The sequence below is a fragment of the Anomaloglossus baeobatrachus genome, chromosome 2 (assembly GCF_048569485.1).
Source record: "Anomaloglossus baeobatrachus isolate aAnoBae1 chromosome 2, aAnoBae1.hap1, whole genome shotgun sequence".
In the NCBI taxonomy this organism is placed as follows: domain Eukaryota; kingdom Metazoa; phylum Chordata; class Amphibia; order Anura; family Aromobatidae; genus Anomaloglossus; species Anomaloglossus baeobatrachus.
The window spans coordinates 684558018-684576119 of NC_134354.1; the positions used below are offsets into that span (position 1 = coordinate 684558018).

General features: G+C 46.8%; 1 long non-coding RNA gene across 1 annotated transcript; it reads left to right on the plus strand.

Annotated features, from left to right (window-relative positions):
• Nucleotides 1-1229: 1229 nt before the first annotated feature.
• Nucleotides 1230-1656, plus strand: LOC142290558 (uncharacterized). Its single transcript, XR_012750342.1, has 2 exons — nt 1230-1319; nt 1388-1656. It is a non-coding gene; the product is annotated as an uncharacterized LOC142290558 (long non-coding RNA).
• Nucleotides 1657-18102: the final 16446 nt, after the last annotated feature.

Here is an 18102-nt window from a genome sequence, read left to right on the forward strand (position 1 = left end):
CTTCACCAAAGAAAGTATGTGGCGATCATCCACCACTGTTGTCATCCATGGACGCCCAGGCCTTTTTGAGTTCCCAAGCTCACCAGTCAATTCCTTTTTTCTCAGAATGTACCCGACTGTTGATTTTGCTACTCCAAGCATGTCTGCTATCTCTCTGATGGATTTTTTCTTTTTTTTCAGCCTCAGGATGTTCTGCTTCACCTCAATTGAGAGTTCCTTAGACCGCATGTTGTCTGGTCACAGCAACAGCTTCCAAATGCAATACCACACACCTGTAATCAACCCCAGACCTTTTAACTACTTCATTGATTACAGGTTAACGAGGGAGATGCCTTCAGAGTTAATTGCAGCCCTTAGAGTCCCTTGTCCAATTACTTTTGGTCCCTTGAAAAAGAGGAGGCTATGCATTACAGAGCTATGATTCCTAAACCCTTTCTCCGATTTGGATGTGAAAACTCTCATATTGCAGCTGGGAGTGTGCACTTTCAGCCCATATTATATATATAATTGTATTTCTGAACATGTTTTTGTAAACAGCTAAAATAGCAAAACTTGTGTCACTGTCCAAATATTTCTGGACCTAACTGTATATGCTTGTACATAGGGGCAGTATTATAGTGGTTATATTCTTGTATATAGAGGCAGTATTATAGAAGATATATGCTTGTACATAGGGGCAGTATATTTGTATATGGGGAGCAGTATTATTTTAATTATTGTCTTGCGCACTTATGCAGTAAAATAGAAGTATTTTGACTGTCCCTATGACGGCAGCCATAATGTCACTATAATAGTGCCAGTGACCCCCTCCTCCCCCTGGAACCTCGCTCGCTGAGTAAATAATGGATCTCGCTGAGTAAATAATGGAGCCTCGCTGAGTAAATAATGGAGCCTCACTAAGTAAATAATGGAGCCTCAGTCGCTGAGTAAATAATGGAGCTCACTGAGTAAATAATGGAGCTCACTGAGTAAATAATGGAGCCTCGCTAAGTAAATAATGGAGCCTCGCTAAGTAAATAATGGAGCCTCGCTAAGTAAATAATGGAGCCTCGCTAAGTAAATAATGGAGCTCGCTAAGTAAATAATGGAGCCTCGCTAAGTAAATAATGGAGCCTCACTCGCTGACTAAATAAAGGGGCCACACTCACTTGCTATGTCATCATATTATGAGGTCACAGTAGTCAGAGACTATAAAAAGCCATGCGGCTATCATTTATCCTCATACTCCTGGACCGGACCGCTGAATGAATGCAGTGGACGTCAGCGGCGACGCAGAGCCAGGAGGACCCCCATAAAGTGCCACCCCGGCCATAGGACAGGTAAATATCTATATACACACTTGCCTGTGGACAGAATGTGTAGTAATGATGGCTTCTTCTTGTCTCAGTTCACAGACGCAGAAGGCGCCATCACAAACGGTGAAGAGGTCTCCACACAGCGCCGCCGCGTCTCAAGACTTCAGCAAACCCTGGGTGAATCCAAAAGACTTCTGAAGACTCCACCAAAACCAAAGTGAATCCAAAATATCGCTTGAAGGCTTTACGAAACCCGTGCGGAGTCCAAAATGCTTACTGAAGACTTCACCAAACCCAAAAGTCCAAAAGACGCTGGATGCCGCTGGAGATATCTGTTAATAAACCTAAGGCGCAAAAACTCCTCTGTTGTGGTTGTTTTTTTTTTTTAGTAAAACGCCTCAATCTTTTTGTGCTTTATCTAAGCTGGGGTCTTAAAGGGGGCCAGGGTTCTTCTTGTACACATGTGGGGTCTTAAAGGGGGGTTCTTCTTGCAGGCATGTGGGATCTTAAAGGGGGGCCGGGGTTCTTCTTGCAGGCATGTGGGATCTTAAAGGGGGGCCGGGGTTCTTCTTGCAGGCATGTGTTCCTGCATAGAGACCACACTCATCAGCTGCAGTACACCACACATAAGAGGATATGGCCAGCATCAGGCTCTTATCGGTCCAGGGTCTATAATCAGCTCATATCTGTAAATACAAAGTGACAAATATTAAGACCCCATTGTTAAACTTTTTATTAAAAAAAAAAATCACAAAGTTGGATGGAAATATATGATTAGTGATGGGTTGGACCACAAACAACCGGAATCAGTGCATCCAACAGGGTTTGAAAAAAACCCCACAAATAATTAAAGAAGTAAGAATTATAATAAAAACATCACATACAAAAATAAGTGAATCCAACCAGGTTTAAAAAAAACAAAACAAAAACCCAAGAAACAAAATACAATTAAAGAGAATAAACAGAAAATAAATATGTAAAGCGCTGTGGAATTAATAGCGCTATATAAGTGAATAAAATTATTATTATTATTATTATAAATCAAAAACCTCACATGCACAAATATGTGATCAGTGAATGCAACCTGGGTTTAAAGAAAAGAAAACAAACCTAAAAAAACAAAATACAAACAAACAAAATAAACAGAAAATTAAAAAATAATAAAATAAAAACCACCTGAATGCAACTGGGTTTAAAAAAAAAAACAAACAAAAAAACACCACAATCGAAGAAAATAAACAAAATTAAAAAAAAATAAAAACCTCACTCACATGCACAAATATCCGGGATGAGTGGATCCAACTGGGTTTAAAAAAACAACAAAAAAAAACAAATAGAAAATTAAAAATAAAAAAAACAGAGACCTCACATGCACAAGTATCCAAGATCAGTGGATTCAACCGGGTTTAAAGAAAAAAAAAAAACAACCTTATAAACAAAATACATTCACAGAAAATAAACAGAAAATTTAAAAAAATAATAAAATCATCACATGCAAAAATACCTGGGATCAGTGAATGCAACTGGGTTTAAAAAAAAACAAACAAAAAAAACAAAATACAATCAAAGAGAATAGAAAATTATAATAAAATAAATAAAAACATCACATGCAAAAATACCCGGGGTCAGTGAATCCAACCAGGTTTAAAAAAAAAAACAAAAAAACAAAACCCCAAAAAACAAATAAAATGCAATAAAAATAAATAAACCGAAAATTAAAAAAAAATCTCACATCCACAAATATCCAGGAACAGTAAATCTAACCGGATTTAAAGAAAAAAAACAAAACCAAAAACATAATACAATCAAAGAAAATAAAATGAAAACCTCACATTTTTTTTCTACTTCATACAAACATTTAAAATATTATAGAAAAACGATGGAGGAAAAAAAAGTGAATTAGACTTATTTTTTTTTTTCTTCCCAAAAAAGGGTTGAAGTGTACACTTCCTTGTGTGATATATGTCTCATTGTAGATAATGGCAGCTGTTGTATGGGCCTGGATTATTATAATTACATGTGAAAAATCATGATAATTGTGGTGTGTGTTAGCATAAATTACTGCACAAGGAGTGGCTGTTCCTGTAATTGCGGTCATATGGGCAGTCACCCAGCTTTCCGGGGTCAGATAACTTTCTCCTTTCTCAGATGTTGGATAGGATCCATCAGATCTGTTCTGTGTTGAGTAGTGTGACGAGCCCTGTGCGTCTAAAGGACGTCTCGCCAGCAGTCACCTGGAGGAACGCAGTATTGATTAAGTAATTTCTTATTCTATAAATGCCACAGAGAAGAGAGAAGAAGGCAGCACACTGCTATTATTAAACAGCAGGGAGACGAAAAATCGACCGCAAACAGCTGCTATGCCAAACAAATTCTTTTATTCAGACGATTTTCTCCATAAGTGCAGGTAAAAATGCGGGAGGTGGCTTGGATGCGAGTCCCTCCAAAGGACGACGGCCGTTTCGTCTGTAAGTCAGACTTCTACGGGTCCACTGCTATTATCACTTCGGGCGCTGTGCACAATGCATCTGCTCACACTGGATAAAATATATAAATAATTTTTTTCTTTATAATTTTCTATTTTCTTTGTATATATATATATATATATATATATATATATATATATATATAGCTTGGGGACGAGCTACGTTTAAGCAAGGGGGAATGTGACGCCCCTGGACTAGTCAGGGCGTCACAGGCTACTGCACGCTCTTTCTCTCTTAGTGCAGGACTCAACCCTCCATGGTTCTGCGTTCCCAACCTATGGTACTGCTTCTATCAGCATTCAAATCCCAACCACACCTCACACCATACCCTGCCAGACACCCCAGTGGGCTGCTAAGCTGGAATAGGGCCGTCCATCTAGGTGTCAGGTAGACTGGTGGGAGGCAGTAGAGGAGAGGAGTCGGCTCCAGGGGAGTGAAGGGAGAGCAAGCAGGAGTTGAGTGTAGCCCTCGAATGGTGAGGAGCTAGGGGAGAGTGTGGCTCCCGGGGAGTTACAGGTTAGGTCGCAGACGGTGGTCTGGGACCAGAGGAGTCGGAGACCCGGTCACAGGGTATTGAGGCTGGGTGCCTGGACCTGGTCTTGGAGGACGGGAGGCATATGAGTCTAATAACCAGTCTGGGACCAAAAGCATGTCGGGGTACTGGACCCTAGGTCGGGGAGTAACTTCAAGCAAACCCGGCAATTAACCTGCGGAGGATAATGACTTTATGGACTGTCCCCAAGAAGCGCAGAGATCAGGGGCACGAGCGCAACGAGGGAGATAGAGCTTTCCAACCCAAGCAGCCCACTGAAATCCCAAGCGTGAGCCCTTGAGAGCACAGCTCCACTACAAACAGTAGGGAGCGGGCCCCGGACAGCTTTATGCCAACGGGCCACCAGAACACTTCAAATTTGTGCATGGAGGCAGGCTCCAGACCACCCGGCAGTACTATAGGGGATTGATACCCGGACGGGCTCCCCCAAGAGGGCAACGGCACCCAGAGACTTGGTTTACCTTCTTGTCAGAGTCTGCTTTGTGGCCGCATCATCACCAACACTGCCTGAGTGAGTACATGGTGCTCCCCTGCTTCCAATCCGCACCCCGCTCCCCAACACCACCATCCAGAGTCCCGGGGTCTCCCCTACCCGTGGAGGGAAACGTCATCTGGCTGCCCCCACTCCATCTCCCCCGGGTACTCCCATCAACAGCGGCGGTACTCCCCTTACCGCATACCATGAGTGGCATCACAAACTCTTATCCCCTGTAAATACCCCCTTTGAGTGGCCCAAGCCCGGGTCTGGAGACCCTCGAGCCACAGCAGACCCTGGATCCGAGTGGTTCGACCACTGCAGGGGCGGCACAATGCCTCACAGATCCTCAACTGGCAGCTTCATAAAATAATACCCGCAAAACGCCAGTGTCAATGTCTACAGTGAAGAGGCGACTCCGGGATGCTGGCCTTCAGTGCAGAATGGCAAAGAAAAAGCCATATCTGAAACTGGCTAATAAAAGGAAAAGATTAATATGGGCAAAAGAACACAGACATTGGTCAGAGGAAGATTGGAAAAAAGGGTTATGGACAGACAAATTGAAGTTTGACGTGTTTGGATCACATAGAAGAACATTTATGAGATACAGAACAACTGAAAAGATGCTGGAAGAGTGCCTGACGCCATCTGTCAAGCATGGTGGAGGTAATGTGATGGTCTGGAGTTGCTTTGGTGCTGGTAAAGTTGGAGATTTGTACAAGGTAAAAGGTATTTTGAATAAGGAAGGCTATCACTCCGTTTTGCAACGCCATACCATACCCTGTGGACAGCGCTTGATTGGAGCCAATTTCATTCTACAACAGGACAGTGACCCAAAGCACACCTCTAAATTATGCATGAACTATTTAGTGAAGAAGCCAGCAGCTGGTATTCTATCTGTAATGGAGTGGCCAGCCCAGTCACTAGATCTCAACCCTATTGAGCTGTTGTGGGAGCAGATTGATCATATCGTGCGCAAAAAGTGCCCATCAAGCCAATCCAACTTGTGGGATATCTCCAGATTACCTCATAAAATTAGCAGCTAGAATGCCAAAGATCTGCAAAGCTGTAATTGCTGCAAAGGGAGCATTCTTTGACGAAAGCAAAGTTTGAAGGAGAAAATTATTATTTCAAGTAAAAATCATTATTTCTAACCTCGTCAATGTCTGGACTATGTTTTCTATTCATTATGCAATTTGATAGAAATAAGTATGATTTTTCATGGAAAAGACAAAATTGTCTGGGTGACCCCAAACTTTTGAACTGTATGTACCGATCCTGGTATATATGTCCTAATTCTGGGCATATTCTGATATTTATGCATTATCCTGGGCCTGTCCTGGTATATATGTTCTCACTCTGGGCCCATTCTAGTATATATGTGTACCACCCCTGAGTGCTCGGCCTGCTCAAATCCGGGGATGATCGTGGCTCGAGGGACCTGGACCTGGGGGCCTAGTGGACACTCCAGAATAAAAAGGGGATATATACAGGAGGATAGTCTGTGACGCCACCTGCGGGTTGCGGTAACGGGGAGTACCGCCGCTGCCATTGGGAGTACCCGGGGCTGATGGTGTTGGGGCAGCCTGGTGGTGATTCCCTCCACAGGTAGGGAGGCCCGGAGACTTGGGAGGATGATGCTGGGGAGCGCTTTGTGGGTCGCAGGACAGGCAGGAGGGTCAGGGCTGCAGGGTACTCACTCAGATCACCATAGTAGTAGCAAGCAGGAGAGAAAAATTTACAGGCACAGGTGTTAAACCAAGTCTCTGGGTGCCGCTGCCTCCTGGGAGAACCCGTCCGGGTATGCTTCTTCCTATGGCCCTGTTGGGTGATCCGAAGGCCCTCCTCCGTGCACAAATTGTTAATTGTTGACCCTTAGGCTTGAAACCATCCAGGTCCCGCTCCCCAGTTATGTGGAGCAATGCCCTTGGCTGCAGGCACGTGGGATTTTCTGGCCGTTATTTGGGAAGCCTATCCACCTCGGTGTGCTGGCGCTGCCAATCTCTGGGCACATGGGAGTAGAACATGAAGACTCTACTCGCTACAGGCTAATTGCCGGGTTGTATAAAGCTTCACCCCGACCTAGGATCCATGTACCCTGCCGTGCTCAGTCCTGGACCGGTTACTGGACCACCAATCCAGTCCACCGCGACCAGGTCTCTGACTCCTGTGGTCCCGGACCACCTGTCTGCAACCTAGCCATCTTCTAGGGGCTACAACCCCTCCCTGAGAGCTCCAACTCCCTATGACCTCTCCTCTTGAGAGTCACCACTTAACTCCCTGCTACTTCCTGAACTGTTTACTATATCCCTCCCATCATCCTGTCTAGCCCCTAGGTGAGCAGGCCTGTTCCCAACTGGTCCTACCCACTGGTGTGCTGGTGTGACGCCCCTGGACTATCAGGTCATCACAGAGTATTGCACAATCTGCCCTCCCGTGCAATACCCACCTCCTTCTTGGTTATGGGTCCCCAACTGTATGGTGTTGCCAACATCAGCTAATCAAAATCCTAGGTACACTCTGCACCACACCCACCAGACACACCAGTGGATGGCCTGAGTGGAATAGGGTTGCCCACTAGGGGGATTGGTTAGGGTTGGTCAGGAGTGTCAGGAACAAGGAAGTTGCAGTTTGGAAGTGAAGGAGAGAGGAGGTCAGGAGCAGGGCTCCTAAGTAGATCTAGGTGGCAGACGGTGGTCTGGGCCTAGAGGAACTGGACCCCCAGTCGCAGGGAATCATGGCAAGGGGCATGGAACTGTCGAGGAGGACAGCCGGCGGCCTTGCACCATCACCGGGCTGGGACCAGGGCACGACAGGGTAGGTTGAGCCTAGGTCAGGGAGCAGCTTCAGGCAACCTGACAATTGACCCGACGAGATCAGAGCCTTCAAGATCCGCTCTCCACCCGCTTCAAAATCGGGGTACTAGCGCAACGAGGGGGATAGGACTTTCCACATTAACGGTCCAGGAAATCCCAAGCGTGAACCCTGAGAGCAAGCTCCCACACTTAGCCATAGTGGGGAGCAGGACCCGGCAAGTTCCATACTACCGGGACCAACAGAGAAGTAAACTTAATGCCAGGAGGCAGGTCTCGGATCACCAGGCAGCACCATCGGGGACGGGACCCGAACGAGGTCCCCTAAGCGGCAGCTGTATCCAGAACTTTGGTTTATCCAGTTGTCGGTGTCAGCTTTATGGACTGAGTGAGTACGCAAATGACCCCTTCGCACCCAACGGCACCATCACCGTGCCCTGAGGTATCCCCCCTACCTGTGGAGGGTCACAACACCTGGCTGCCCCATTCCATCACCCCAGGTACTCCCAACTGCAGTGGTGGTACTCCAAATTACCACATACCACGGGTGGCGTCACGAGCTTTAACACAATCCCCTGTAAATACCCCCTTCATTTGAGTGGTCACACGACCCCCTGGGCCGAAGACCCCTCGAGCCATCGCGAATCCGGATCTGAGCAGTCTGGCTGCTGGCATGGAGGCGGCACACTGGCAGAGTGTGGTGTGAGGTGGCTTAGAATTTTGTGTGCTGGTGTTCAGTGCCCTGGGTCAAGGCTCCCAGAACCAAGGAGGGTGGGCCCTGCACCTAAGATAAAGGCAGTGCAGAACCCTGCAACACCCTGGTATAGCCAGGGCATCACATATGTACTCATCCTGGTATATATGTCCTCATACTGGACCCATCCTGGTATTTATGCCTTATCTTGGGCCTATCTTAGTATATATGTTATTATCCTGGGCCCATCCTAATATAAATGATCCACATCATGGTGTATAAGGACCCTTTCTTAGGCACATCTTAGTATATATGATCTTATCCTGAGCCATTTTCTGGTATATACAGTCCCCGTTCTGTCTTTAGCTCATAAAAAACAACAGCAAAAAAATCCCCATTCTACTCACCTCCCTCACCGCCCAGTATACTCTGTAGTAGGTGAGCAGTGGCCAGCAGCTGACATCGGCATGTGCGCTATCTCACATGCAGGGCTGGACTGGCCATAGGGCGATTGTGGCAAATGCCAGAAGGGCCGGTGCCTGTAGTGGGCTGGTGCCTGTAGTGGCCGCTCAATCTTCAGTCACCGCCGCTCTCCTCCGCAGTGTGCGCTGTGCTGTGTCGGCCCTGCTGTGCGATTCTGCGCCCGGTATACACACTGCTGAGGAGAGTGATGGTGACCGCAGCTCTCTCCTTCCTGATCAAATGTATTTGCGTCTCTCAGCCGTAAATATATTTGAACAGTGTAGCATGGCGCTCGGGTCTGGGCTCCGATGTGCATCAGCGTGGTGAGATCAGCACCTTGCTGACGTCATCACACTGCTGCGGGCGCCACAGAGACACGTCAGGCAGTGGTGAGCGATCCATGGAGGAGCGGAAGATGAACTGTACTGCAGAAGGGGAGAACAATCGTGAAAGGGACACAGCTTTCTGAGAGGTAGTGGGATGAGTACTTTATTCAGAGTGGGCAGTGTGTGTGTGTGTGTGTGTGTGTGTGTGTGAGAGAGAGGGGAGGATATTTTACAAAAGGGCACTGTGGGGGGGAAATATTTTGCAGAGGCAGTGTGGGAGGGGTATATTAATGAGACTGGCAGCATGGGGGTATGTTAATGAGAGTGGCAGCTTGGAAGGATATAAAGGAGAGCGGCGTTGGGGCTATATTAATGAGAGTGGCAGCGTGGGGTATATTAAGAAGAGTAGCACGGTGGGTATGTTAAGGACATTGGCAGTGTCGGGGTATATTAAGGAGAGTAGCACTGTGGGGGTATATTAGGGAGAGTGTCAATGTGGGGGGTATATTAAGGAGAGTGACAGTGTGGGGGTATATTAAGGAGAGTGGCAGTGTGGGGGTATATTAAGGAGGGTGGCAGTGTGGGGGTATATTAAGGAGAGCAGCAGTGTGGGGGTATATTAAGGAGAGCGGTAGCATGAGGGTATATTAATTAGAGTGGCAGCATGGGGGTATATTAAGGACATTGACATTGTGGGTATATTAAGGAGAGCAGCAGCATGGGGAGTATATTAAGGAGAGTGGCAGCGTGGGGGTATATTAAGGAGAGTAGCAGCGTGTGGGTATATTATGAAGAGAGGTAGTGTGAGGGGATATTTTGGATAAGGGCCGTGTGTATATGGGTGGAGATATTTTGTGAAGAAAGTACAGCAATTATTTATTCAGGGTTGCCACATGGGAAATATTCATATTAATGGATCAGAATAATGATACTATTTATGGCACTGTGTCAGGAAGTGCTGCTGAAAAACAAAGAGGGAGGTCTTCAGAGACGAGTTGAGTGCATGAAATCTCATGATGGTGTCTGTACTACGTGGAAACAAAAGGGATGGGAACGACTCTAATCAGAGATGATGTCACTTATAAGGTACCTGGATGTAAATGTTTATTTGTGATGCTGCCTGCGTCTGATCAGTACTGTGGTTAATGTATGGCCTGCAGTCTGATAATTGATAACAACAACTCTCAGCATCTCCTTACCATTGTTAAGGACAAATTGAGAGTTGTAGGTTCATACAATCCAATTGTACATGGGGCTAAGCATGATTCATGTACTGACCTTAGTTTTTATGCTGCAGTCATGTGCTGACTGTGGCTTTGGTGCTGCATTCATGTGTTGATGGTGGTTCTGGCGCTGCATTCATGTTGTAGTGGTGGTTCTGGTGCTGTATTCATGTGCTGATGATGGTTCTGGTGCAGCATTCATGTACTGATGGTGGTTCTGAAGCTTCATTGATGTGCTGATGGTGGGTCTGATGCAACATTCATGTGCTGATGGTGGTTCTAATGCTACATTCATGTGCTGATAAATTGTAGAAAAAATACCCTGACTATAAATAAATAAATTGCAAGTGCTTAATAACAGGGTATTTAGTATATACATTTTTGCAAAAAGGTAAGAAGCTGTCTCACCTTGTCACGGTGTACCCATCTGAGACAGTCCCTAACCTACTAAAGTTAAAAACATATTCTGTACCTGACTTGTGTCATGTCAAAACTTCAATATGAATGGTAAAGTGGTCAGCTGGGTCCCAGATTAAATACACAGCAAAAAGTGAGAAGCAGGTAATTGTTCAGCCTCGGTATCAGGAGGCTTTAATGCAAGTTGGGGGTGCAGTCCTCCTGATACTGAGGCTGAACAATTACCTGCTTATCACTTTTTGCTGTATATTTAATCTGGGACCCAGCTGACCACTTTACCATTCATACTGAAGTTTTGACATGACACAAGTCAGGTACAGAATATGTTTTTAACTTGAGTAGGAGTATAGCTAACGGAGTGAGCTTGCTCTCAGGGTTCACGCTTGGGATTTTCTGGACTGTGTATTGGGAAAGTCCAATCCCCCTCGTTGCGCTAGTATCCCAATTTTGGAGCAGGTGGAGAACGAACCATGAAGTCTTCGCCCTCGTCGGGTAAAATACCAGGACGCGTGAAGCTACTTCCCGGCCTAGGGTCCACGTAGCCCGTTGTGCCCTGGCCCCTGCCCGGAGATGGTTTAAGGCCGCCGGCTGCCCTCCTTGGCAGTTCCGTTCCCCTTGATACGATCCCCTGTGACCAGGGTTCCAGCTCCTACCAGGCCCAGACCAACGTCGCCACCTAGTACTGAGGAGCCCAGCTCCCAACCTGTGACCTCTCCTCTCAAGAGTCACTCCACAACTGACTGTCTCCTACATTCCTGACCCTCCCAAACCAACCCCCCAAGTGGGCAGCCGTATTCCCTTCAGGCTACCCATTGGCATGTCTGGTAGGTGTGGTGCAGAGTGTTTCTAGGATTTTTGATTGGCTTGGCTATTAGCAACACCAAAAGGTCAGGGACCCGTAACCAAGGAGGTGGATACCGCGCATAAGGGCAGACTGCACAATACCTTGTGACGACCTGATAGGCCAGGGCGTCACACCTGTGTACCCCCAAATGCCAGGGCTGAATTTTAGTCCCAGACGGGCCTGGGTGGGACCAACAGAGCGCAGCCTAATGGAGATCCACACACAGAGTGAGTACAGAGACTGGACCGCATCCAGTCTACATGAGAGAACCAGAAATCTGGGCTTGAACCACCATGGACTGAGTAAAGAGGCCTTAATTGATCTACTGGTGGGTGCGAGCCAGTCCACCTCCTCCCAGATGTCTAACGGACAAGCACTGGGGACAGGGATCCCTGCCCAAAAAAGCCAGTGGTTGGTGTGGTTTGAAGAAAAGATGGCAGCTCTTGGCCCCGGTGTATCTAAGCAGTATAAGGATGAGGCTGCTCGCCAAGCACAGCGGAGACAAGAAGCAATGGAGTCCGACAGAGGGTGTAATATGAGTTGGAGTATAAACCCAGCGATCCAGGAGCCTGTACGGATTACCCAGGCAGACTTCAAGCCATTTGATGAGGCTTCCAGAGATGTGGAAGGGTTCTTCAAGGACTTTGACCAGCAGTGTGTCATGATGGAGGTTCCCCACTCTGGCTGGGTGCGTTTGTTAGTGGAACTCCTGAACGGAAACCTGGCAGAGGCTTATCGCACCATTGACTCACAGCAGAACCGGGATTAGAACATTGTAAAGCGGACTATCCTGGATTATCATGCCATCACCCCAGACTCACATAGGGCACAGTTCCGAGACCTCCCATGCACCACGGGGGGATCGTTTAGGATGTATGCCCATAAGATGTCCCAGGCATGTCGGAGATGGCTAGAAGCGGAAAACTCCTTCACTGTGAAGGACATTATACAGGTATTTCTTATAGAACAATTTCTTTACAAGTGCCCCTCAGAAATATGGAATGGGTTACAGAGCGCACGCCGCACACCTTGGCCTGAGCTGCAGCCCTGGCTGATGAGGCCCTTACTATCCGACCGCAATGGAGGAGACTTCTGGACAATAAGCCACAGCCTGCTCCTGCACCCCTGCCCTCTCCAGTTATACCTGCCCCTCCAACCAGCCACAGGCCGATGACAACCACGGCTCACAATCCTGGGTCCCAACAGTTCCGACCACGCCCTGGGGGAATCACAGAGAGGAGATGTTATGGGTGCGGGCAACCTGGACACCTGCAATCCAATTGTCCCACAAGGACTTGGAGGGACCCACATGCGCCTCCATCTCATCCGGTGCATTTTGTGCATTCCATCCCGCCTGAGGAAGAAGTACAACCACCTCCACTGGAGTGTACCGCTGACCCCTGTATCATAGATGCCCCTGTTGGAGTGTATGGCCTCCAGCTTTCGTCACCAGGTTCTCCTACTGCCTTCTCAAGAATGCACATTAGAAGGAGTCCGACGCAGAGGAAATGTTATCAATGTGGGAAGCCTGGGCATTTGCAAAACACTTGCCCTGCTGGTCGATTGAGGAATGACCTGGCACCAAATCGACCTGTTTATTCTCTACAGCCAAATACAAGGTGGGAAGAGTTCTCACCCCTTCAAGTTGACTTGCCTAATGACTCAGACACTCATGGTTGGCCACTAGGGGTTTATGGGGTGTGAGCCACAGCCCGAGTTCCTCTCACCATCAAAGTAAGCACTTACAGGAGGTTGTGCTGGATGGAAAGAGAGTCATTGGATTTTGTGATTCTGGGGCATTTCTCACAATAGGTAATCCCCGAGTGGTTCGGCCAGGGGATTGTTATTGAATTGGCTGGAGAACAAAGGAGGAATATCCCAAAGGCGACTGTAGATCTAGACTTTGGCTTTGGGGTCAAGCAATGTGTGGTTGGGGTGATGAGTGGCCTGCCTGCAGATATTCTCCTTGGAAATGATGTGGGAGATCTACAATGCCAATTTGTGGGTGCAGCAAACACAGTTTGAGTGAAGAAGGACACAAAAGTAGGCTTGTCCTTCCAAAGCTACCGCTGTGCAGAGGACTGTCTACAGCTTCTCTATCCAATACAGGTGTGGAAGCCAACGCCAGAATGCTGATGGACTGTCCTGGCAAGAGGTACCATAGACTATCCACAGCTGAGCAACATGGATTTAAGTGAGATTGCCAGAGGTCTGTGTAGACCTCATGGCATACTCACTTATTAAAAAGGAGAGAGAGGTTGTGATGGTGGGATATTGTGGGTCATGTGCCATTTTGTGTGGGTTCATGTTTAGGCGTGGTTCAATATCCATTATTTGTTTTGCTTATGTGTACATTCTATTGTCTGTAGGTAATCACTCCCTGTAGTGTTTGTCCCTAGGTGTGGGGGGAGGTGGGCCTACAATGCAACGCAGTACGTTTTTTGCTTACCTGGAGATTGGGCAGTCTTGGAGAACTTGAAGAGGGAAGGATTGATCCTCTGGAAGAAACTGGCTTCTCAGAGGGACGTAGACATTTATCGCTTACCAGACTATATTTGTGTTACTGGACTAATTTTACCCTCTGTTTTTGATTGATTTGATTATGTTATGGACCATTTGATTTGCTTGGAATAAATGCTTTTTGGATTGTACAGCCATCTCTCACTCTGTTGATTGTGTGATATGGGAGAAGGACCCTGTCACGAGGATGTTCCCTTATAGCAGGAAAAAAACAAACAAAACAGGTACAAAAAGTGCAAAATGAAAAGAAGACCATGTATACTACCAGACAGATAGGGCATGAATGTAAATATAAGTAAAGGGTGCTTTACACGAGACGATCTATCGTGCGATAAATCGTTGGGGTCACGGTTTTTGTGACGCACATCCGGCATCGCTTGCGACGTCGGGCTGTGTGACACCTCCGAGCGACGCAGTATCACTCACCAATCGTGAGTCGTGTACTCGTCACTCGGTTTCATAATCTCGTTTAATTAAAATGGTGCCGGTTGCTCATCGTTCCCAGGGTAGCACACGCCGCTCCGTGTGACACCCCGGGAACGATGAACAGCAGCTTACCTCCGTCCCGCGGTACCCGCCGGCTATGCGGAAGGAAGGAGGTGGGCAGGATGTTTACATCCCGCTCATCTTGCCCCTCCGCTTCTATTGGCAGACCGCTGTGTGACGTCGCTGTGACGCCGAACGTCCCTCCCCCTTCAGGAAGAGGATGTTCGCCGCCCACAGCGACGTCGCACAGCAGGTAAGTGCGTGTGACGGGGGTTAATGACTTTGTGCGCCACGGGTAGCTAATTGCCCGTGACGCACAAACGACGGGGGCGGGTACGATCGATCATGAAATTGCACGATAGATCGTACCGTGTAAAGCAGGCTTAAACCGCAAATTTTCAAAAAATAGTCTGTAACATATATGGTTTGCTCAATGTGAACAAATGTCTTTTAATATACAAGTGTTCATTGCTAGTGCAGGTTACACAATGCGGAAAAGTTGTTGTATGATGTACAAATGTATTGATGCAAAACCAGCAATATGCCTTGTAAAGCGGATCAGTAATGCCCCCTGTGCAGACCAAAGTTGGAAGACAGTGGTATATAAATGATCTCACTACCATCTGGTCCAGTAGTCCTGTGTGCCGCAATCCCAAATATCTCTAGAGATTGTAAATTGACAGCTGTGAGATGTCAATCAGAGTAGGGAGCCTGCTAGACAACATGACATGAACCACCTAGTCACAGCAATGATAATCACCAAATGATTAAGCCTTTAGTTTAGCATGCAGCCTGATAAGAGAAGCATAGTTGATTTTTGTTTGTTAACTCCTATAGCATGCTGGCTTCAGCTTAGGCTAGCGCCACACATCCGTGCTGCCGGCACGTGTTTGTCATTTTTTACACGTACCGGCGGCACGGAGACACGATCAGCAATGCTACCCTATTGTAGCAGGCACACACACGTAAAACCACACGGAACGTGTGTCCGTGTGCGTTTGTACGTGTGTGCGTTTTTCAAAGCGCTGACATGTCAGTGTTTTCTCCCGCAGCACGGGTGTCACACGGCCCGCACCCGTACCACACGGGTGTAGTGTGGATGCGGTCCCGTGTGACACGCGCCGGAGAAAACACACATGTCAGTGAAAAAAACCCAAAACATTAACTCACCTTCTCCAGCCCTCCTGTCTCTGCCGCTGCTGCCTCTTGCTGCCGACCGCCGCTCATTATTCTCATTGAATATTCACTTCACTGCCTGGCAGCAGCAGCAGTGGGGAGACGGGAGGGCTGGAGACCGAGGATCAGCACCACGGACAGCAGCGCGGACAGCAGGAAGGACCAGGTGAGTATGTAAATTACCGGTTCTACGTGTGCTATCGCGGATAGCACACGTAGAACACACGTGTCACGCACGTACCAGAGACACGTACTTACCTGCACGCAACACGCAGGGAAAATACGTGTCTCTCGGCACGTGCGTGATTTTCACGTGAGTGTGGCAGAAGCCTAATACAGGTAATGAGTGCACAGTAGGAAGGCGTCTTAAAGAAAAAATAATAGGTCTGTGAGAGACAGAATTCTTGCTGTTTGGTAAGTGATCAAATACTAATTTATGCAATAAAATGAAAATTAATTATTTAAAAGTCATACAATGTGGGGTTTTTTTTTACTTTGTCTCAGTTGAAGTGTACCTACGATAAAAATTCCACACACATCTCCATTCTTTGTAGGGGGAAAACTTGCAAATTGGCAGTGTATATCACCCCACTGGTGATATACAGTGGGGGAAATACTTATTTTCCTCACTGTATATCACCAGGCTGCTGCTTAATTTACAATACTCAAATCAAAAAAGTCCATGGAGCCCCTGTTAGGAGTCTCAACACAGAAACCAGCCAGATAGCCCTCCGGGAAGGACCTAGCCAAAGAGTGGCTCTTTTTAGGAGACCACCATATTAAGTGGCCCTTTTAGTCAATATCCAGCTGTTGACGAGTCTAAAGATATGACAAGGGAAATACCAAGGCCAGGTATCCATCCACAGACAGCTGTTTCGGGGTATTGCCCCTCATCAGTGTGGAGTAGGATTCTGGCCAGGATACTGACATCCACGGCAGTGCTTGTGATAATACTCTCAGTCATTGTAGCTGTGCTACGTTGAGATCATTTCAATTATTATTACTGCAGCAATTTAGGTAGTGTGCACACAGTGCATTTTTATTGCGTTTTTTGATACTTTTTTAGAGCAGTTGTCACAAAACTGCAAGCAAGTCCTTATGCCAGCAAAGTCTATGAGAGAGTTTCAGTTTACAGGAAAGCATGTATTGAAGATCTTTTTTATATGTTGGATATTATCTATATATGTATATCATGATTCTTTAAATCTGATAGCATGGCACACTGATTTCTGGACTATTAATCCTGATTACCACACATCAAGTTGTATCATCTGATCATCTCAGCCTGTCTCTATCTGACACACTACCCTGACTTGCAGTGGTTTTTTATATGCACACTAGCTGTACTACCCGGCTTCGCCCGGGTTAATAACTGTTGTTAACAAAATAGAATGTATTAACAAAAATTTATTCTGCACACAATATCCGCTGCCCGGGATAGTAACTGTCTCTCTGTTTCTCTCCCATTCTCTGTCTGTCTCCCCCTCTGTATATATCTCTCTGTCTCTCTCTCTATCTCTTTCCCTGTCTGTCTCTTTCCCTCTCTTTCCCTGTCTGTCTCTTTCCCTCTTTCCCTCTGTGTCTTTCCCTGTGTCTGTCTCTTTGTCTCTTTACCTGTCTTTGTCTGTCTCTTACCCTGTCTGTCTCTTTCCCTTTCTTTCCCTGTCTGTCTGTTTCCCTGTGTCTGTCTCTGTCTCTTTGTCTGTGTCTGTCTCTTTCCCTGTCAGTCTGTCTCTTTGTCTGTGTCTGTCTCTTTGTGTCTGTCTCTTACCCTGTCTGTGTCTGCCTCTTTCCCTGTCTGTCTCTTTCCCTGGCTGAATTGGGACACGCCAACATTCCATATAAGGGCGTGGCTGCGCATTCTTCTGAAGTTTTGGCTGCACTGTGGCTCCCAGCTCCATTCGCTTTAATGGAGGCAGGTTTTTTGGCGAATAACTGTAAAGCGCGGGGTTAAAATTTCCTCTCAAAACATAGCCTATGACGCTCTCGGGGTCTAGAAGTGTGACTGTGCAAAATTTTGTGGCTGTAGCTGCGACGGTGCAGATGCCAATCCCGGACATACACACACACACACACATACACACACACACACACACACATACACACACACACACACATACACACACACACACACACACACATACACACATACACACACACACATACACATACACACATTCAGCTTTATATATTAAATATATGCACATTGCACCTTGTGTTGCACTTTTTATATTCATGGAAACTTGTATATGAATACATTTTCTAATAATTCTACAAAGAAACTGTTTTTCGTGTATAATTGTAGTAGAATGTGGTTACCAATTATGGAGGT